The sequence below is a fragment of the Limulus polyphemus genome, unplaced genomic scaffold (assembly GCF_000517525.1).
Source record: "Limulus polyphemus unplaced genomic scaffold, Limulus_polyphemus-2.1.2 Scaffold3810, whole genome shotgun sequence".
In the NCBI taxonomy this organism is placed as follows: Eukaryota; Metazoa; Arthropoda; class Merostomata; order Xiphosura; family Limulidae; genus Limulus; species Limulus polyphemus.
This window is the reverse complement of record NW_013669420.1, coordinates 58,030-63,427: the sequence shown is the minus strand read 5'-3', so window position 1 is coordinate 63,427 and position 5,398 is coordinate 58,030. Positions and strand designations below refer to the sequence as shown.

The 5,398-nt window shown below is 31.3% G+C and overlaps 1 protein-coding gene across 8 annotated transcripts in view; it reads right to left on the bottom strand.

Annotated features, from left to right (window-relative positions):
* Positions 1-4,967, bottom strand: part of LOC106470082 (zinc finger and SCAN domain-containing protein 2-like) — a 36,265-nt gene extending 31,298 nt beyond the window's left edge. For 2 of the 8 annotated variants that reach the window (XM_022398623.1, XM_022398630.1), the window contains exon 1: positions 4,795-4,958. The gene's annotated coding sequence lies outside the window, so the exon portion shown is untranslated. Of the gene's footprint in view, positions 1-2,934; positions 3,061-4,459; positions 4,679-4,781 lie in introns of those variants that run through there. The other 6 variants (XM_022398638.1, XM_022398637.1, XM_022398627.1 and 3 more) reach the window with 6 other exon arrangements.
* Between the last annotated feature and the right edge of the window lie 431 nt (positions 4,968-5,398).

Below are 5,398 nucleotides of genomic sequence, written 5' to 3'. Positions count from 1 at the left end.
AAGAAGTAAAGCAAACAATTATCTCTTCTAGTTACGATCTTTGTAACAAACTCGGTTGCTGCTTCACGTAGGTTGCTAAGGCTTTTAAAATTTTGCAAATGGAGGATACGAAACGAAATATTTTTTTAGGTTTTAGATATACAGTTGAATAACCAAAAAATAATAAATTACTACATCAATACCCCAGAATTCTAGTATAATTTATAAAGCTTAGTAAATAAGCTGTATTTCAGTCTAAAATAATATGAAATTTTTAGCAGACTAAAGACACAACCTACCTCCTTAAAATCTTGGTTCGAAAAAAAGAGATGGCAACCAAACCCTTTAAAATGGCCAAGAAAGCCACAAGGGGGACATTCTGAGCTTTTGATTGGTTATTTATGTCATATATAGGAGTAAGTGTATATAATGGAGCATTTCCAAAAATGGAAAGAGGTGGGTGGGGTGCCAATGTGTTTGATTCATTACATGAGCAATACTTAGCAAATTGAAAAGAGGCTCTTATTTTATATTGTACCTTGTCAATATTGGTAATTTGAGTTCCTAATTCCTAAGACTTAGTATTTTGACATCACAAACATCTAATCTGAATCAATGCTGCATTCAACATACTACATGATACACACAAATTGATGTTTAACTGTTTTTTAATATTTACTTTTAAATGAAAAAATTGAGTAGGGTATAATGCTAAAATATGAATTATAATCTACAGTTTGATATCAAACTTATTGACATAAATTCATGAAATAGTAGTTTAATAAAATTTTTAATGCAAGTCAACAAATGCGATGACATGGCCTTTCACCCATGACCTGCCTGGAAAGGGTTATAACCAACAAAAAGACAAAGTTTTTCTCTATCAAATGATATATTACATTGTTGTCTGTTCAGAGAATTGTCCATTTTCATTCCAGTTCAAACTTTATTCCCACGGGAAACACATCGACAAGCTTAGCTGAATTTTTAACGGTTTTGGTCACACAGTTAGAAAGCCAGAAAAACTGTGATTGTTATGGAACATTGTTTCCATTTTGCACATTATTATTCTGTGTTCTTTGGTGAATTATTTAACTACATAAAAATTATTTAATGCAATGGTACAATTGGTATAAAAAAAGTAGGACTACGTTCATTGATAGTGGAGAGCATAAAAAAGACCCAGGTAAGTACTTTATTTCTTGTTTTTCATGTGTATTCTCTATTTATTATTATAAAAGTAACTAAAATGAAAAATGTTTAGGTTAGATAAAGTAAAAGAAATAATAATATTAATAATAATTTTCTATGAGGTACACTTGCAAGTAGTCTGTGTATTATACAATTCAATACTGTAATGTAAGCTACAAGCTCTCAAATGATTTGCAATATACATGATGTGAATAGCAGTTAGACACCATTCAAATGGCAATAAAATTTAAGTATAAATAGATGCATACTGTTACAAGCTTTAAGCTACTTAGAATAAACAATTCTGGTTTTTCTGTTACAATTTACAGTCATTTCAGAAAGAAAATATGTGAAATTTATAATTATTTCCTAATTTGTTTGTGATGGATACAAGGTAAGTCAAATCAACCTCATATAGTTAAGGTATAGAAAAAAACTGAAAAAATATAGTTTTCTGGGAAAAAAAAAAATACCATCTTTTATTTATTAAGGAGGTTTTAGAAGTTACGAAAATGAAATTTGACAATATTCAGAGGAAGAAAAGTATTTTTAATCTCAACAAGAAAATTACTTTACACTCATATGGGGAAACAACATGCAGTGTACACTGTAAATAAAGTTTTTCATTGACACCAAAGTGCTTTTTTTCTGAGTTTATTAAGTTCTACCTAAGGGACCCCTGAAAATCTCACTGGGATTCTTGAAAAAAAAAGTTAAGAGTCTGGGACCCTAGTGAGAACCTTGTGGTTTTTAAAGTCATCTCATGTGAGAATAATGGATTCATTTTACTTTTTTTTTATTTATCCGTCTTGTAAGAATAATCAAACAGTTGAATGTAACCAGTTAATGTGCATGACACAAATTGATGATTAATCAATTAGCAAAGTTCATTAATCCTTCACCTCTAGAAATGAGCCATCCTCTATCATCCTTCAAAGGCCCTACTCCTTTCCTAGCATTTTGCATACCCTTATTGTATTTTAAGAAATACTTATTATTAAGTTTTACATTTTAATCCAACCTTTTTCATATACTATCTTTATCTTCCATAATGCACCAAGTCTCTTCTCATAACAGGCAATTTAATCTTCTTAAATTTATAATGCTTTTAATTTTGTCCCTTATACCATTTGTGAGTAAACCTGGTTTTTGTAATTACAGCCATCTTTTTTCTATAAGAAATAAATATTGAATATTTAAAAATTTATTTAAAAAATTTTACACACTTATTTTTGTTGCATGCCTTCCAAATCTGCTTTTTTTTTTGAAAATTGTAAGAAAAATCTCATTATGCCTCATATCCTTATGCAGTAAAACATCAAACTTAATTGAGCAATGATTACTTACACCCAGATGTTCCCCAATCACCACCTTCTCAACCATTTCTATATTAAAAGTTAACAACAAATATAAAAAAAACAGAATTTTTTTCTAGTATGTGAAGAAAACCATCCTGAATGGTTTTGAAAACTTGTCTACCTCATGGCTTGACTAATGTTTCCCAGTCTATATGCTTGAAATAAAAATCTCCCATAATTATAACCTCATTAAAAGTTGGATTCTTTCTTTCCATATAGAATTTCTTGTTAATTTCGTCAGTTTTATCTGGTGGTCTGTAACAAATACTAACTAAAAACCTCCCCTTACTAGCACTAACAGAACCTTAATTTCCTGAATGAGTATCAATATTATATTGTATAATGAAATGATCTCACTATGTAATTGTTGCAATCCAACTACTCTAGTCCAATACTTCTAACTTACAGAGTTCTCTTAATTTGATATTTCTCTATCTTCTGCATCCTTGATTGATAAGCCTTTGTGATATTCATATAAACACAAGTCCAAAGACAACAGAATAACACACTGTACAGGTTGAGGATTTAGTATAGAATATTTCAATTCTAACCAGCAGGATAAAAATAAAAGGTCTCTGCTACAAAGCAGACAACTTTAGGATGTCAATGAATATATAATTATGAACTTAACCCTAGTTATGTAATCTTACAAAGGTTGCACATCTTCAGAACATTGAACAGCAACAATCTTTACCCTGACTGACTGAAACCAACTTTCAAATGTACAAATGAATATAATGAACCAAATACCATATGATAATAGCCGACAATGAACAATTAAGAAATATATTAAAGTGCCAACAGTTATCTCTCAACTACACAGCAACCAGAATCCAAATAATAATCAACTACCAATGAACTGACCAATCACCATTACCTCACCTTCAGACCTTTTATTTAATGGCAAGGCTTAATACTGTACTAGAAATTCCAATGAGAACAAACAAGATCACTGGGTGAGCTCCCCCACCCAGACATTAACTACCAAATAACAACAAACCCCTGCTCTAATGTTTACACACCAAAGGACAAATAAATAAAGAAAATCCAAGGGTAAGGAAAAACAGCACAGGTAACTCTTTATCTTGCTGGAGGTGAAACATCATGCAACCTTAAATATGGCTAATGGCAGAACAGATAAATGTTGGAAAGGGTATATTCAAGGTGCATCCTCATGAAAAATTTATTTTCTGATGTTTTTAATGCATTTGGTGACACAATTTTATGCTTTCAAGGTGAGGGATACCTAATGCAAGTTTTATGGTTCATTTTGTATTTTCAAGACTTGTTTCAGAAATGTATTTGTGATATTAAAAAATTTAATTATATTCATATGTATGAAACATCAAAAATATAATTAAATAGTTATTAAATGTAATTATCTTTGCACGTATAATACTAGTAGCATCTCGGTTCTTTTTTTTTACCTGAAGATAATAATTGAAACAGTGATTACATATTAATTATTAGATTTCTTATTTGTTCTTTATTTTCATAATTTCATTGTTCAACTATTTAATCAGATTTTTGGTGTTTGATAAATATGGATATAGTTAAAACTTTTAATACCACAAGTACATTTCTGGGACAAGTTTTTGGAAATACATTAAAGTAAAATGTATAAAATAATAATGAATCCTAAAAGTTGCATTAGCCTTGGTACTCCCCACCTTGAAAATGAAAGCTGAAAATCGTGTCACAAAAACATATGAATAGACATCCTACAGGAAATAGGTTACAAAATATTAATTGAATCAATCGGAAACACAAAACTAGTCAAAAGAGAATCCTGTATCGAAAAATGTTCGAAAAAGCCCATTGCGGTTCGTACCTATAGTACAAGTGGCGGGAGAAAAATCTTATTAGAACTACAATTTTAGATGTGAGAGCGCAAGGTAGGACTAAATTAATAAATGCAAGAGACTTGGTACCTAAATAAACGGAGGTGAGAATACATTCGAAAAGCAACATCCGGACAATTTCTTCTTCTAGAGAAAACACAGCAAACGATTCCCACAAAAATAATTCAAACGATACGCCTAAATATAAAAATTGTAAATATATATTGGGCCTAACCAGATCTTAATACACAGAATTAAAAAAAAGTAAAAATTACTAAAATAGCATATTATTAATAATCTAACATTCAGTGATTCACATTGATTTTACCAATTTTAACTCTCACGATATTACTATCACTGACTTAGTGACTAGCACTAATATTACTACTAATCATAGTTAATTGACCATTACAACAAATATAAACCTTGGCAACTGTCAAGACGATGTGCTCAACTTCGTTACTAGTATTCATTCTTGACCCGTATTCAAAGTAATCTACATTACCAAAAAAAACAAATAAAAAATTAAATATATACTGTGGATTCAGAATTATAGCTGTTCTACTGTTGTGTTACCAGTTGCGAAGAGGGCGACACTCCGTCATTCGGCCTCCGATTGGCTCAAAATAATATAATCGAATGATGTCACGAGTGATATACAAATTATGTAATTACTTCTTTCAGAAGAGTTTGTTTGTTTTTTGAATTTCGCTCAAAGCTACACGAGGGCTATCTGCGCTACCGTCCCTAATTTAGCAGTGTAAGCCTAGAGGGAAGGCAGCTAGTCATCACCACCCACCGCCAACTCTTGGGCTACTATTTTACCAACGTCACAATATAACACTCCCACGGCTGTTTGGTGGGACGGGGATTCGAACCCGCGACCCTCAGATTGCAAGTCGAGCGCTCAATGTATTTAGCTAGTTTGCGATTTTATTGTTGTTTGTTATCAAGCACAAAGCTGCACAAAGGGTTTTCTGTGCTTTGCCCACCACTGGTATCGAAACTCGGTTTATAGCTGTTACGTCT